Raw genomic sequence first — 16,809 nt, 5'->3', positions numbered from 1 at the left:
CACACCAGATCTCTCCTTTGACCTGTGGGGATTACAATTCAAGATGAGATTTGGGTAGGGACACAGAACCAAACCTAGCCTTGGACTGCCATTTAATATGTGTAGTGCTTTTACTTGGTATGTAAATAAAAGAAAAAAATTTAAATGTATCTCTTTGCTCTTCCTCACCCCTCACAGAACCATTTGGGCTTTGAGGAGCACTGTTTAATACCTATATGATTTTCAAACAATATTATTTTATGGATGAATAATCTGAAGAAAGGATGAGTGACTCAAATTCATTTAATAAAGTAATACTAGCCAATTTTCCTGCAAGCTCTTCATTATAAAGTACATATAGATATGGTATTCTAAAACTACATAACCATAGATAGATTCCTTCCTTTGCTATGCAGTTGTGATCCAGAAGCATTTTAGGAACCAACACACATTTAGTAGACCACATATATTGAGTGCCAACCATGTTCCAGGCATTATGAAGAGTGCAGGGGTTGCTATGGTAAAGAGTCAAAGCTTCTGCCTGCCTGAAGCTGAGACCAATGTGGGAGCCAAACTTTTTTAAATATCTCACTTTAATAACTATATGCTATGAAGAAATAATACAAGACCTATGTGAGTACAGTACATCCTCACTTAATGTCCTGGTTAGGTTCTTGGAAACTACAACTTTAAGAAGATGTATAACAAAGCCAATTTTACCACAGGATAATGGATATAAACAAGAGTTAAATTCCAATGGCATATTTCTGGTCACAAAAACATCACCAAACTTCTAAATAAAGACCAAAACACTTATACTATTAAACATTGAAATAAATGTGAACTATATATACATTTAAGAAAGAAAAATAAAAACAAGATAATTATTTACTCAATTTTCGGTGAATCAGAGAGTGAGGGCAATCATAGAGGTGGTAGATTCAATCAAAGAATAAATGTTTGCAAAATGAACATTGTCAGAAACACCTCCTACCACCACGCAGTTCAGAAACAAACCACAAATACAGTGAGCTCGCTAAGCACTTTCATACTGCATTGTTTATTGTATGATTATCACGTACTAAAAAGTTTTTATTTTACAATAACTTGTATTTATTCATTCATTCATTTTCCAACCTGCTTAATTCCAGCTCAGGGTCACTGGTGGCCAGAGCCCATCCTGGCAACTTGGAGCAAAGTAGGAACCAGCCTTTGACATTATTCTATCACAGGACAAACTCGCACATATATCCCTGCACTCATCAGATTGGGACCATTTAGACACGCCAACGAACCTAGCATGCCCATCTTTGGGATGTGGAAGGAAACTGTATTAACAATAAGAGAAGAAAGCCCATTTAGATATAGGAAGAATGTGTGAACTTCCCATGGACAGTGATCCCGGCCAGGAATCAATGTTTCTTTTTTCATCAACATTATAACAAAATGACCTTACTGGAAGATCTGCTGTATATGAGAAGTCATCTTGAAAAAACTGAATTCAGCTGAGACCTGAAGGCTTCTGTTTATGACAGAGTCTAAAGGATATTATAGCTTCAGTGAAGGAAGTAGGGTGATGAGTTGAAAGTCAGGGCTTTCTTAACCTCAACTGAAAAAGGGATAATAATATCCACCCTCCTCATTTATTGTTATGAAGAGAAAGCAAGGTAGATATAAAAGCGAACTATCTATTGCAAAGTCCTGAGTGAATGTCAGGAATTATAGTACATGGGGTCTTAGCTACAATGTTGTCCACAAACATAGCAGGCATTCAGTTAATACTACTATATAAAAGCCAATGAACAGGCCGGGCGCGGTGGCTCACGCCTGTAATCCCAGCACTTTGGGAGACCGAGGCGGGCGGATCACTAGGTCAGGAGATCGGGCCCATCCTGGCTAGCACGGTGAAACTTCATCTCTACTAAAAACACGAAAAATTAGCCCGGCACCTGTAGTCCCAGCTACCTGGGAGGCTGAGGCAGGAGAATGGCGTGAACCCGGGAGGCGGAGGTTGCAGTGAGCCGAGATGGCGCCACTGCACTCCGGCCTGGGCGACAGAGCAAGACTCTGTCTCCAAAAAAAAAAAAAAAAAAAGCCGATGAACAAACACGTGTCATCTGTCCAGTATTCTGGAAAGCAGCTGTCCTTACAAATGGCAATGTGGGCTTTGGCACAGGGTAACTTTTTTTCTTGGTTCTCACATGCCTTTTGGCAGTTCATAAATTCACCATCTATCATTAAAATTTCAAAGTGTTGTCAGTGAATTTTATTCAAGGAGAAAAGACCTAATTGTCTTGAGGCATTTTCCACCCAGTCAGAACAATGGGCTAGGCATTCAAAAATAGTATGTATATATTTATCACCTATATATTCTACTCAGACATATGGAATACCATAGTCAAACATTTTGGGGGAGGGGGGTGTGTGTGTGTATTTGTTGTTTGTGCTGTTGTTTAGGAGGAAAAAAATAATTTTATTTGAAAAATGGCCAAAGAGCGAGTTCTTCCCATTCTTAATTTGTGTTTCAGGTGTCAACACTCTTGCATTAATTTTCCTTTCAGTATGTGTGTTTCAATTATTACACATTGATTTAAAACCACATATTTTCTACCCACCATGCCTGTTTCTTTCCTTCATTTATGTAGATCCAAATTTCTGTTTTCTTTTTGTCTTAAAGAACTTCCTTTAATGTGTTTTGTTTTTAGTACAGGTCTGGTGGAAATGACTTTGCTCAACTTTTGCTTATCTGAGAAAGTATTTTTACTTTTAATATGGGAAGATACTTTTACTGGATATACCATTCTATGTAGACAGGTTTTTTTCAATACTTTTATGGTGTTATTCTGTTGTATTCCAGCCTGTGAAGTTTCTGACAATAAGCCTGTTCCCCTTTTAACCTTCATTCCTTTGTAGGTAATGTGTATTTTTTTACTCTGGCTACTTTTAAGATACTCTATCACTCATTTTCAGCAATTTGATTATGGTATGTCCTGGTATCATTTTCTTTATATTTATTCTTCCTGAGATTCATAGAGAGGTTCTTGTATTTATGAGGTTAGAGTTTTTATCAAATTTGGAAAATATAAGATTGTTGTTGCATTAAAATTTTTCTTTATTTTTTTTCTTTCTCATTTCCTTCTGGAACTCCAATTATGTATAAGTAGATCACAAGATAGATCACTTGATATTGTCATATGGGTCATTGATGCACTCAATTTTTTCTGTTTTTTGTTTTTTGTTTTTTTTTTAATTTTTTTCCTCTCTGGGCTTAATTTGGATAGTTTCTATTGCTAAGTCTTTAACTTCTAATTTTTTTCTTCTTCTGTAGTATTCAATGACGTTAATCTCATCCAGTTAATTTTTCATTTTATATATTTTAAATTTTAGAAGTTCCTTTTAGGTCTTCTTTATGTCTTCCATTTTTCTCATTATGGTTATGCATTCTTTTATTTTTTTTGAGGTTGTTTAGAAGACTTATAATAGATGTTTTAATGTCATTTCTTGTTAATTACATCATCTTTGTCATTCTGGGTCTGCTGCTACTAACTCATTTTTCTCTTTGTTCTGGATCATATTCCCTGACTACGGAAGTAAAAACACGGCCACAAATTTCCCTCTTTGGGAATTTGGGCTGACTTTGATCATCTGATTGATTACAGAATGTGGTAGAAGTGTGTTCTGAAAGTTTGAGGTTACATTAGAGGAAGCCTTGCAGCTTTCATCTGAGTCTCTTGGAATACTCTTGCTAGGAGGCCTGAACTGCTGTTTTAAGAAGTACAACTTCTCTGAGACTGCCATGCCAAGAGGCCACATGTAGGAGCTCTAGTCAAAGTTCCACCTGAGACTAGCGTTGAGCCATCCTTATCAAGGCAGCAGGCAAGTGAATAATGCCATCTTGGACTCTCCAGAAAAGCCCATTTGTCATCTCAATACCAGTGAGTAAACTCGGATGATGCCATGAGAATGATTCAGCCATCTCTTACCCCAGTTCCTGATATACACTATCATTAGAAATGTTAAATTGGTAGTTGTTTTAAACTTTTATATTTTACAGTAAGTATGTGCTATAGGTAACCAAAATACCCAGTATATGTCTGATATTATTTAGGTAGGTATTTTGGATTTGTGTAATTACCCTGTGGGTTTCTAGCTTCCATAATTATTCAGTAAATGTGAACTTGGTTTGAATTTATGTTTTCATTGAAACAGCAGTGATGATGAAAAAAACCAAGTGGGAGGTGAATGATGAGAACACATGGACAAGTGAGGGGAATGACGTACACTGGGGCCTGTTGCGGACCATGGGAGGGAGAGCATCAGGAAGAATAGCTAATGGATGCTGGACTTAATACCTAGCTGACAGGCTGATAGGTGCAGCAAACCACCATGGCACCCATTTGCCTATGTAACAAACCTGAACATTCTACACCTGTATCCCAACACTTAAAATAAATAAAAATTCTTTCATTGAAGAAAAGCCCAGGATCAGATGGGTCTTTTCTTGTAAATTGTTTTTCCTCTCTAGGCTTAATTTTGGAAAGTTTATACTGCTAAGTCTTTAGTTCTTAATTAATTCCTGTTCCCCTTTTAACCTTCATTCCTTTGTAGGTAATGTGTATTTTTTAAAATCTGGCTACTTTTAAGATACTCTCTTTATCACTCATTTTCAGCAATTTGATTGATATGTCCTGGTATCATTTTCTTTATATTTATTCTTTTTGAGATTCATCGAGAGGTTCTTGGATTTATGGGGTTAGAGTTTTTATCAAATTTGGAAAATACATGATTATTGTTGCATTAAAATTTTTTTTTAATTCTACCAAATGTATAACAAACTAATACCGATCTTCCCGAAGTATTTTTAAAAATTGAAGAGGTGACAATTATCCCTAATGCATTGTACAAGGCCAACATTACTCTGTTACCAAAATCAGACATACACATAAGCCCAGCTCTTTTTTCATCTTTTAGCTCCCACTTATAAGTGTGAACATGTGGTATTTGGTTTTCTGTTCCTGCATCAATTTGATGAGGATAATAGCTTCCAACTGCATCCATGTCCCTGCAAAGGACATGATCTCGTTCCTTTTTATGGCTGCATGGTATTCCATGGTGTATATGTACCACATTTTCTTTATTCAGTCTGTCATTGATGGACATTTAAGTTGATTCAATGTCTTTGCTATTGTGAATAGTGCTGTAGTGAACATAACGTGCATATCTTTATAATAGAATGATTTATACTATTTTGGGTATATGCTAAGTAATGGGATTGCTGGGTCAAATAGTGTTTCTGCCTCTACATCTTTGAGGAATCACCATGCTATCTTTCATAAGAGTTGAACTAACTTACACTCCCACCAACAGTGTATTAGCATTCTTTTTTTTTTTTTTTCTTCTGCAATCTCGCCAGCATCTGTTGCTTTTTTACTTTTTAGTAATAGCCATTCTGAACTGGTGTAAGATGGTATCTCATTGTGGGTATGTTTGTTTTTTTTGTTTTGTTTTTTTTGTTTGTTTGTTTTTTGTTTTTGAGACAGAGTCTCACTCTGTCACCCAGGCTGGAGTGCAGTGGCGTGATCTCAGCTCACTGCAACCTCCGCCTCCCGTGTTCAAGCAATTCTCCTGCCTCAGCCTCCCGAGTAGCTGGGACTACAGGCATGTGCCACCATGCCCGGCTAATTTTTTGTATATTTAGTAGAGAAGGGGTTTCGCCGTGTTAGCCAGGATGGTCTTGATCTCCTGTCCTCATGATCCGCCCAACTCGGCCTCCCAAAGTGTTGGGATTACAGGCTGAACCACTGTGCCCGGCCTCATTGTGGTTTTGATTTGGATTTTTCTAATGATCAGTGATGTTTAGCTTTTTTTCATATGATTGTTGGTCCCATGTATGTCTTCTTTTGTGAAGTGTCCATTCCTGTCCTTTGTCCACTTTTTAATGGGGTTGTTTGTATTTTGTAAATTTAAGTTCCTTCTAGATTCTGGATATTAGACCTTTGTCAGATGAATAGATTCCAAAATTTTTCTCCCATTCTGTTGGTAGTCTGTTCACTCTGACGATAGTTTCTTTTGCTTTGCAGAAGCTCTTTACTTTAATTAGATCCCATTTGTCAATTTTTGCTTTTGTTGTAATTGCTTTTGGTGTTTTTGTCAGGAAATCTTTGCCTATGCATATGTCCTGAATGCTATTGCCTAGATTTTCTTCTAGGATTTTTATAGTTTTGGATTTTACATATAAGTCTTTAATCCATCTTGAGTTAATTTTTGTATATGGTGTAAGGAAGGGGTCCAGTTTCAATTTTTTGCATGTGGCTAGCCAGGACTCTCAGCACTGTTTATTAAACAGGGAATCATTTCTCCCTTGCTTGTTTTTGTCAAGTTTGTTGAAGATCAGATAGTTGTAAGTGTGTGGTCTTATTTCCGAGTTCTTTTTTTTGTTCCATTGGTCTACGTGTCTGGTCTTGTCCCAGTACCATGCTATTTTCATTACTGTAGCCTCGTAATGTAGTTTGAAGTTAAGTAGCGTGATGCCTCCAGCTTTGTTCTTTTTGCTTAGGATTGTCGGCTATTTGGGCTCTGTTTGGTTTCATATTAATTTTAAAATAGTTTTTACTAATTCTGTGTAGCATGTCAATGGTAGTTTAATGGGAATAGCATTGAATCTATAAATTACTTTGGGCATTATGACCATTTTCACAATATTGATTCTTTCTATCCATGAGCATGGAATGTTTTCCATTGGTTTGTGTCCTCTGTGATTTCTTTGAGCAGTGGTTTATAGTTCTCCTTGTAGAGACTTTACACCTCTCTGGTTAGGTGTATTCTTAGGTATTTTATTCTTTTGTAGCAGATGTGAATGGGAGTTCATTCATGATTTGGCTCACTGCTTGCCTGTTGTTTGTATCCAGGAATGCTAGTGATTTTTGAACATTGATTTTCTATCCCGAGAATTTGCTGAAATTGCTTATCAGCTTAAGAAACTTTTTGGCCGAAACTATGGGGTTTTCTAGATATAGAATCATGTTATCTACAAAGATAATTTGACTTCCTTTCTTTGTATCTGAATAGTCTTTTTTTCTTTCTCTTGCCTGATTGCCTTTGCCGGAACTTCCAATACTATGTTGAATAGGAGTGGTGAGTCCTTGTCTTGTGTCAGTTTTCAAGGGGAATACTTCCAGCTTTTGCCTATTCAGTATGATATTGGATGTGGGTTTGTCATATATGGCTTTTACATTTGTTTTGTTTTTACTGACACATTATAATTGTACATATTTATCAGGTACAGAGTGAAGTTTCAGTACATGTATACTTGTGTAATGACCAAATCAGGGTATTTAGCATATCAATCACCTTATACATTTTTCATTTCTTTGTTATGAGAACATTGAAAATGCTCTATGCTAGCGATTTTGGAATATACAATGCAATATCATTAACTGTAGTCATGCTACTGTACAACAGAACACAGAACTTATTTCTTCTATCTAACTGTAACTTTGTACCCATTGACTAATCTCTCCCCATCCTCCTCTTACCCTACTCTCTTCTGCCTCTGGTCACCACTTCCCTACACTCTACTTCTATGAGATCAACTTTTTTAGATTTCACATATGAGTAAGATCATACAGTATTTGCTTTTCTGTTCCTGTCTTATTTCACATAACATAACATCCTCTAGATTAATCCGTATTACCAAAAATACGATTTCCTTCTTTTTTATGGCCAAATAACATTCCATTGTGTATATTTGTGACATTTTCTTTATTCATCTCTTGATGAACACTTAGACTGATTCCATATCTTGGCTATTGTGAATAGTGCTGCAATAAACATGAGAGTGCGGATATCTCTTTGACATACTGATTTCATTTCCTTTGAATATATGCACAATAGTGAGCTTGCTGGATCACATGATAGTTCTAGTTTTAATTTTTTGAGGAAACTTCATACTGTTTTCCATAATGGCTGTCCTAATTTACCACCAAAAGTGTATGAGAGTTCTCTTTTCTCTACATCTATACTAGCATTTGTCATTTTTTGGTATTTTGAGAAAACCCATTCTAATTGGGGCAAGGTGCTATCTCATTGTGACTTTTATTTCTATTTCTCTGATGATTAGTGATGTTAAGCATATTTTCATATACCTGTCGGCCATTTCAGAAATGTTTATTTAGGTCTTTTGCTCATTTTTAAATCCAGTTACAGTCATGCATCACTTAAGGGTTGGAATACATTCTGAAAAATGCATTGTAACGCAATGTTGTTATTGTGTGAACATCACAGAATGTACTTACACAGACCTACACTGTATAGCTTATTGCTCCTAGGCTAGAAACCTGTATAGTACATTACTGTACTGAATACTATAGACAATTGTAACATGATGGTAAATATCTGTGTATCTAAGCATATTTAACCATAGAAAAGGCACAAAAAATACAATATGGTGATCTTACTGAATCACTTTTACATATGCTATCATTGACCAAAATTTTTCTTTAACTTTTATTTTAAGTTCAGGGGTACAAGTGCAGGTTTGTCCTATAGGTAAACTTGTGTCTTGGGGGTTTGTTGTACAGATTATTTCTTCACCCAGTTATTAGGCCTAATATCCATTAGTTGTTTTTCCTGATCCTCTCCCTCCTCCCACCTTCCACCCTTCAATAGGCCCCAGTGTGTTTTGTTCCCCTCTATGTGTCCATGTGCTCTCATCCTTTAGTTCCCACTTATAACTGAGGACATGCTGTATTTGGTTTTCTGTTCCTGCATTAGTTTGCTAAGGATAATGGTCCCTAGCTCCATCCATGTCCCTGCAAAGGACATGATCTTGTTGTTTTTTATGGCTGTATAGTATCCCATGGTGTATATGTACCACATTTTCTTTATCCATTCTATCATTAATGAACATTTAGGTTGATTCCATGTCTTTGCTATTGTGAATAGTGCTTCAGTGAACATATGTGCGCCGTGTCTTTATAAGAGAATAATTTATATTACTTTGGGTATATACCCAGTAATGGGATTGCTGGGTTGAATAGTATTTCTGTCTTTAGGTCTTTGAGGAATTGCCACACCTTCTTCCACAATGGCTGAATTAATTTACACTCCCACCAACAGTATAAAAGCTTTCCTTTTTCTCTACAACCTCACCAGCATCTGTTATTTTTTTTACTTTTTAATAATAGCATTTTGACTGGTCTGAGATGGTATCTCATTGTGGTTTTAATTTCCATTTCTTTAATGCTCAGTGATGTTGAGCCTTTTTTCATATGATCATTGATTGGCTGGATGTATCTTATTTTGAGAAGTTTCCGTCCATGTCCTTTGCCCACTTTTTAATGAGGTTGTTTATTTTCTTGTAAATTTGTTAACTTAAACAAATTTATAGATGCTGGATTTTAGACCTTTATCAGATACATAATTTGCAAAAATTTTCTCCCGTTCTGTAGGTTGTCTATTTACTCTGTTGATAGTTACTTTTGCTGTACTGAAGCTCTTTAGTTTACTTAGATCCCATTTATCATTGACCAAAATGTTATGTGGAACATGACTGTATTTGTTTTTTTGCTATTGAGTTGTTTGGGTTTCTTTTGTATTCTGTATATTAACCCTTTATCAGATGTATACTCTGCAAATATTTTCTCCCATTCTGTATGTCGTCTCTTTACTTTGTTAACTGTTGACTTTGCTGTGCAGAAGTTTTTAGTCTGATGTAATCCCATTTATCAATTTTTACCTCTGTTGCCTATGCTTTTCAGATGTTATCAAAAAAAATCTTTGCCTAGGTCAACATCATGAAGGGATTTCCCTATGTTTTATTCTAGTAATTTGATCGTTTGGGTTGATTTAAGCTTCTAGTCAATATTGATTTGATTTTTGTAGAGAGATGGGTTGTAGTTTCATTCTTCTACATGTGGATATCCAGTTTTCCCAGAACCATTTTTTGAAGAGACTATTCTTTCCCCAATGTGTATTCATGGCATGTTTTTTGAAAATCAATTGGCTTTAAGTGCCTGGATTTATTTCTGTGTTCTCTCTTCTGTTCCATTGGTCTATGTGTCTATTTTAATGCCAGTACCATGCTGTTTTGGTTACTATAGCTTTGTAGTTTATCTTGAAGTCAGCTAGTATGATGCCTTCAGCTTTGTTCTTTTTACTCAAAATTGCTTTGGCTATTCAAGATGTTTTGTGGTTTCATATGAATTTAGGATTTCTTTCTATTTCTTTGAAAAAATATCATTGGAATTTTGATAAGGATTTCATTGAATCTGTAGATCCTTTAGGAGTAGTGCAGAATTTTAATATTAATTCTTCTAATCAATGAACTAAAGATATCTTTATCAATTTACTGTGTCCTCTTCAACTTCATCATCAACGTTTTATAATTTCTATTGTAGAAATTTTTCACCTTCTTGGTTAAATTTATTCCTAAGTATCTTTTTTCTTGTAACTGTTGTAAATGGGATTGCTTTTTTGGTTTATTTTTCAGACAGTTTGTTATTGGCACATAGAAGTGCTACTGATTTTTGTATGTTGATTTTGTATCTTGCCACTTTACTAATTTTGTTTATTAGTTCCAATAGTTTTATGGTGGAGTCTTTAGGGTTTTTTATATAGAAAATTATGTTATATGAAAACAGGGACAGTTTGAGTTCCTGCGTTTCCATTTGGATACCCTTTATTTCTTTCTCTTGCCTAATTGCTCTGGGTAGGACTTTAAGTATTATGTTGAATGAAAGTGTTGAAAGTGGGCATGCTTGTCTTGTTCCAGATCTTAGAAGAGAAACTTTCAACTTCTCCTTGTTCAGTATGATGTTAGCTGTGGAATTATCATATTTGGCCTTTATTGTGTTAAGGTATGTTCCTTCTATACCTAATTTGTTGAGAGATTTTAACCTGAAGGAATTTTAAATTTTATCAAATTTTTTTTTTTTTGCATCCATTTTGTCATTGATTCTATTAATGTGATGTATCATGCTTATTGATTTGCATATGATGAATCATCCTTCCCTCTCCCAGTTGATCATGGTGAACTCTCTTTTTAATTTGCTGTTGAATTTGGCTTGCTTGTATTTTGTTGAGGATTTTTGCACCTATATTCATCAGGGAGATGGCCTGTAGTTTTCTTTCTTTGTTGTGTCCTTGTCTTGTTTTTGTATCAGGGTAATGCTGGCCTCATAGAATGAATTTAGATGAATTATCTCCTCAGTTTTTTGGAATACTTTCAAAAGAATTGGTATTAATTATTCTTTAAATATTCAGTAGAATTCATCAATGAAGCCATCAGGTCCCATGGTTTTCTGTGATCAGAAATTTTTTTTACTGATTGAATCTTGTTATTCATTATTCGTCTGTTCACATTTTCTATTATCAATTTTGGTAGGTTATATGTGTCCAGGAATTTATCCATTTCTTCTAGATTTTCTAATTTGTTGTTCATAATTGTCTCTTATGATTCTCTGTATTGCTGTGGTATCAGGTGTAATGTCTTCTTTCTAATCTCTGATTTTATTTATTTGTGTCTTATCTCTTTTTTCTTTGTCTAGCTAAAGGTTTGTCAATTTACTTTATCTTTTTAAAAATAATTCTTTGTTTCATTGATGTTTTGTATTTTTTAGTCTCTATTTCACTTATTTCTGCCCTGATCTTTATTATTCCCTTCATTCTTAATTTTAAATTTAGCTTGTTCTTGTTTTTTCTTTCTTTAGTTCCTTGAGGTACAATGTTAGGTTGTTTATCTGATATCTTTCTATTTTTTTGATGTAGGCATTTATTGCTATAAACTTCCCTCTTAGAACTGCTGTTGCTATATCCCTTAGATTGAGGTGTGTTATGTTTCCATTTTCATTTGTTTCAAGAAATTTTAAATTTTCATTTTAAATGTTTTGATTGGTCCATTGGTTGTTCTAGGAGCATGTTGTTTAATTTCCATGTATTTCTATGATTTCTAAAATTCTTCCTGTTATCAATTTCTAATTATATTCCATTGTGATCAGAAAAATAATACATTTTGATTTTAAAATTTGTTGAGACTTGTTTTGTGGCCTAACATATAATCTATCCTGGAGAAAATTCAATGTACCTTTGAGAAAAATGTGTATTCTGTAGGTTGCTGGTGGGTGAAATGTTCTGCAAGTGTCTGTTAGGTCCATTTGGTCTAGAGTGCAGTATAAATCCAGTGGTTTTTTTGCTGATTTTCTGTTTGGATGATCTATCTATTGCTGAAAGTAGGGTGTTGAAGTCTTCTACTATTATTGTATTGCAGTCTGTATTACTCTTTAGATGTTATAACATTTTGCTTTATATATGCTCCAGTGTTGGGTGCATATCTATTTAGAATTGTTATAATTGGTTGCTAATTGACCCCTTTATTATAGATTTACCTTTTTTGTCTCTTTCAATTTTCAACTTATCCGTTATCTAAGTATAGCTATTCTTGTAGTCTTTTGGTTTCCATTTGCATTGAATATCATTTGCATTGAATATCATTTTTCATCCCTTTGCTTTCAGTCTATGTGTGTCCTTATAGGTAAAGTAAATCTCTTGTAGGTAACATATAGTTGGGTTTTGTTTTCTACCCATTCAGCCACTCTATATCTTTTAATTGGAAAATTTAATTCATTTACATTCAAGGTTATTATTGATAGGTAAGAACTTACTCTTGACATTTTGTTAAATTATTTTCTGGTTGTTTTATATTTCCTTTGTTCCTTTTTCCCTCTCTTATAGTTTACCTGTGTGGTTTGGTGATTTTTTTTTTTTTTTTTTGTAGTGATAAACTTTGATTTTTTTTCCTTTTCATTGTGTATCTGCTGTAATTTGTGTGTGTGTGTGTGTGTGTGTGGCTACCATGGGGGCTTACATTTTAAAAACTGTGTAGTTATAATAGATAATTTAAGTGATAATAACTTAACTTTGGCTGCATACAAATATTCTAGACCTATCTTCTACCTCCCAAATTTGTTTATTTTTTATTTGTATTTTTGAGACAGAGTCTTGCTTTGTTGTCCAGGCTAGAGTGCAATGGTGTAATCTTGGCTCATTGCAACCTCCGCCTCCCAGGTTCAAGCAATTCTCCTGCCTCAGCCTCCTGAAAACCTGGGACTGCAGCCACGCACCACCACGCCCAGCTAATTTTTGTATTTTTAGTAGAGATGGGGTTTCGCCGTTTTGGCCAGGCTGGTCTCAAACTCCTGACCTCAGGTGATCCCCCACCTTGGCCTCCCAAAGTTTTGGGATTGTAGGCATGAGCCACTGCACCTGGCCTCCCCCACCAAATTTATAACTTTGTTGCTTACTTTGTATCTTTTCATATTGTGTATGTATTTTAACAACCTGTTGTAGCTATAGTAATCATTGACCAGTTTGACTTTTAATCTTCAAACTAGACAACTGAAAGTTTATATACCACCATTACAGTAATGGAGTATTCTAAATTTGATAATAAATTTACTTCTTCCAGTGAGATTATGCTTTCATTTTTTTCATGCTAGTAATTATTTTCCTAATATATCCAGTTGAAGCACTCTCTCTAACATTTCTTATATGGTTGGTCTAGCAGTGATGGATTCTCTCAGCTCTCTCTTGCCTAGAAACGCTATTTTTTCTTCATTTCTGAAGTATAAATTTGCTGGGTAGAGTATTCCAGATAGACAGTCTCCCCCTCCCCACCTCACCTCTTTAAGCACTTTGAATTTATTATTTGGTTCTCTCTTGACCTGCATGGTTTTTGCCGAGAAATCTGCTGATAGTCTAGTGGGGATTCCCTTATATGTAACTTGATTCTCTTCTCTCACTGCTTTTGGAATTCTGTTTTTAACTTTTGAGGATTTGATTATAATGTGCTTTGGAGAGACCCTCTTTGGGTTGAATCTGTTTGGGATCCTTTGTGCTTCATGAAGCTGGATGTACATATCTTTCCAAAGACTTGGGAAGTTTTAAACTATATTTTTAAGTAACCTTTCTGTGTCTCTCTTCATCTTTTGTCCTATGGAAATCCCATAATGCAAATATTTGTTTGCTTAGTTGGTGTCCCAGAAGTCCAACTGGCTTTGGTTGTTCTTTTCATTCTTTTTTCTTTTTGATCTCTGACTAGGTTATTTGGAAAGACCTGCCTTTAAGTTCACAAATTTTTGTCTTCTGCTTAATTTAGTCTGCTGTTGAAGCTCTGAATTGTATTTCTTCATTTTGTTAAATTTTTTAGTTCCAAAATTTCTGTTTGGTTCTTTTATTTTATTATTTTTGTTTTTTTTTGACAGTACCACAAAGGCTCTCCATTCGTCTGAATGCAGATGCCAATAAAGGACTTTTACTGTGGGTTTGTTTGCTGCATTCAAATTACACAATGTAAGGAGTAAAGTGTACAACACATAAAACCCCCAGCATCAAACAAACAAGCAAAACAAAACACCGGCGCTACACATTTCCTCTAAATTCACAGTACAACAGCCAGTTATGGAAATGATGTGGTAGGGAATAAACAATGGCATATTTTCTTCACATCAGTCATTAATATTTATTCCCCTGTGAAGTTCATTGTTCTAATTTCCATTATTCAAAGGGGAAGTTCTATCCTTGAGGACACCCAAAAGTATGCTATTACATGGCAGCATCAGCAGCATCCTCAGCATTGGAAGAAAAAGCCACGCAGCTCGTTCTCTGCACAAAGTTGTTGCTCCATAAATAATATAACAATAGAATCATTTCACCATTATCACGTCTCCTGCAAGGGTCACCACATGCCTTGTCCAGTGAGATCCTGAGGTCCTGAGGTCAGTAGAATCATAGCTGAGCAGGGCATGGGCATTTCTAAGTGGGAAGGCATGACAGTATGAGAGAAGTTTCCAGCATTGCAACCTTTTGCAGTTCACACAACACTTCAGATAAACTAGGTATAGTTACCCAGAAGAAATAAAGTTCAATTATTATAGCTTCTTCTTGCTCAATCATTACTTTTCAGAGCTGCTTCAACTCTTAAACTCCAAGAATCTATAGAGGAGAAAAATGACTCTTATCTGTAGGATTTGAGATTCCAACCTTTCATTCACTTGGCAGATGGATCCTGAAAGCTGCTAGGTGTCAGGCTTTGCACCCTCCCTGTTTTTGAGAATTGGTCTGAAGGCTTCAGTAAGAGTAAATTGGGAGCTGAAGCACATATATTTACTTAACTTTATTTAACATTTTTCTTTTTTAAACCATAGATTCAGATCTGACAATTGCACATATCTGAGTATTTTTTTTCTTCTGGAGTTACAAAGCCTTCATCTGGGGTGGTGTAGGAATGAAATAGAAATTGCAAAAAGGCAAATTATTATATTTTCATTAGAAATTTAACTTTAGTCCTGTTTCTATCATAGGACAATTTTCACAAACACCAAAACGATTCTACAAAATGTTATTTCTGGTCTTTCTGCTTTAGCAATTGGTAAAACTTCCACAAAATCTTAATCAGTAGAAAACCATGTAACGAGCATGTGTTTTTATCATGAAGTATGACTAATTATTCGGGAATACTACTTTCAGTTAAACTTCATACAAAAGGACAAGAAGAAAAAAATATGAGAAAACAGACCCTTTTTCTGCTTAAATTCACAAATGGCAGAATCATAGTTGGCTGGAATAGAAACAGCAGGGTCCTTCAGAAACTTCAGAGTTTTTAAAAATGATTTCTCACTATTTTGCCGGGGCTGGTGTCAAACTCCTGGGCTCAAGCGATCCTTCTGCTCCAGCCTCTCAAGTAGATGGTACTACACAGCATGTGCCGCTGTAACCCACTTAGATCTTCTGATTTAGCTATCAATAAAGGCTAAGAGCACTCAGTCATAAAATTCTTGAATAGACTTCTCATTCTCTGTGTTTCTCTCAATTCAAGGTAGCATGATGTCAACTCTGAAGTTGTTCCTGAGGATAAAGAGAGGGCGGATGACCAACGCTAGAGCATGACCCATAACACGGCAAAGTGAATGTGTGTAGAGTATAAGGCAGCAGCTCTCTACCTCTGGTGGGCATCAGAAATATTTGCGTACCTTTCTAAACATGTGAGGGCTTGGACTTCACTCCCTACTTCCAAAGACGAAGCTCCAGGCAGGTAGGTCTTGCCAAACTTCAGTCAGCAATTGTGATGTGTGTCACAGAGAACTAACTATTGGTACAATGTTTCTGCCAGGCATATGCACAACCTTTATTTTGCAAAACTGGAGATGATTTATCAATGGTGCATTTTACAAGATCACCACTGTAAGAATTCCTTTCTTTGTCTACCTTAGCTGCAGATTACCCACAACAGGCATGCATAAATGTCAATTCTCTTTATAACCTAAGGTGGAATTTTAAATGAGCTTTTGCTTTTCACACTTTGCTTCTTTTGTTTGTTTGTTTGTTTGTTTGTTTTGAGACAGAATCTCGCTCTGTCACCCAGGCTGGGGCGCAGTGGCCGGATCTCAGCTTACTGCAAGCTCCGCCTCCCGTGTTTACACCATTCTCCTGCCTCAGCCTCCCGAGTAGCTGGGACTACAGGCTCCCGCCACCTCGCCCGGCTAGTTTTTTTGTATTTTTTAGTAGAGACGGGGTTTCATCGTGTTAGCCAGGATGGTCTCGATCTCCTGACCTCGTGATCCGCCCGTCTCGGCCTCCCAAAGTGCTGGGATTACAGGCTTGAGCCACCGCGCCCGGCCAACACTTTGCTTCTTTTATGTGGTAGAGCTAGACTGTACTTTTTGACTTCTTGTTTGTAGCTAGTTTCACTGAAAATTCTTCTGGTTTTTGTGTGCTGCTAATCTCTTTTTTTAAAGATAAAGAGAATTGTACACTTTTTTTTTTTTTTTTTTTTTT

General features: G+C 35.8%; 1 protein-coding gene across 2 annotated transcripts in view; it reads right to left on the bottom strand.

Moving 5' to 3' along the window:
* TSHR (thyroid stimulating hormone receptor) overlaps positions 1-16,809 on the bottom strand; it is a 189,123-nt gene that overhangs the window by 89,228 nt on the left and 83,086 nt on the right. The window lies entirely within an intron of this gene.

This window comes from Rhinopithecus bieti, unplaced genomic scaffold, assembly GCF_001698545.2.
Source record: "Rhinopithecus bieti isolate Rb0 unplaced genomic scaffold, ASM169854v2 scaffold_6782, whole genome shotgun sequence".
NCBI classification, from domain to species: Eukaryota; Metazoa; Chordata; class Mammalia; order Primates; family Cercopithecidae; genus Rhinopithecus; species Rhinopithecus bieti.
This window is presented reverse-complemented; position numbering and strand designations above follow the sequence as displayed.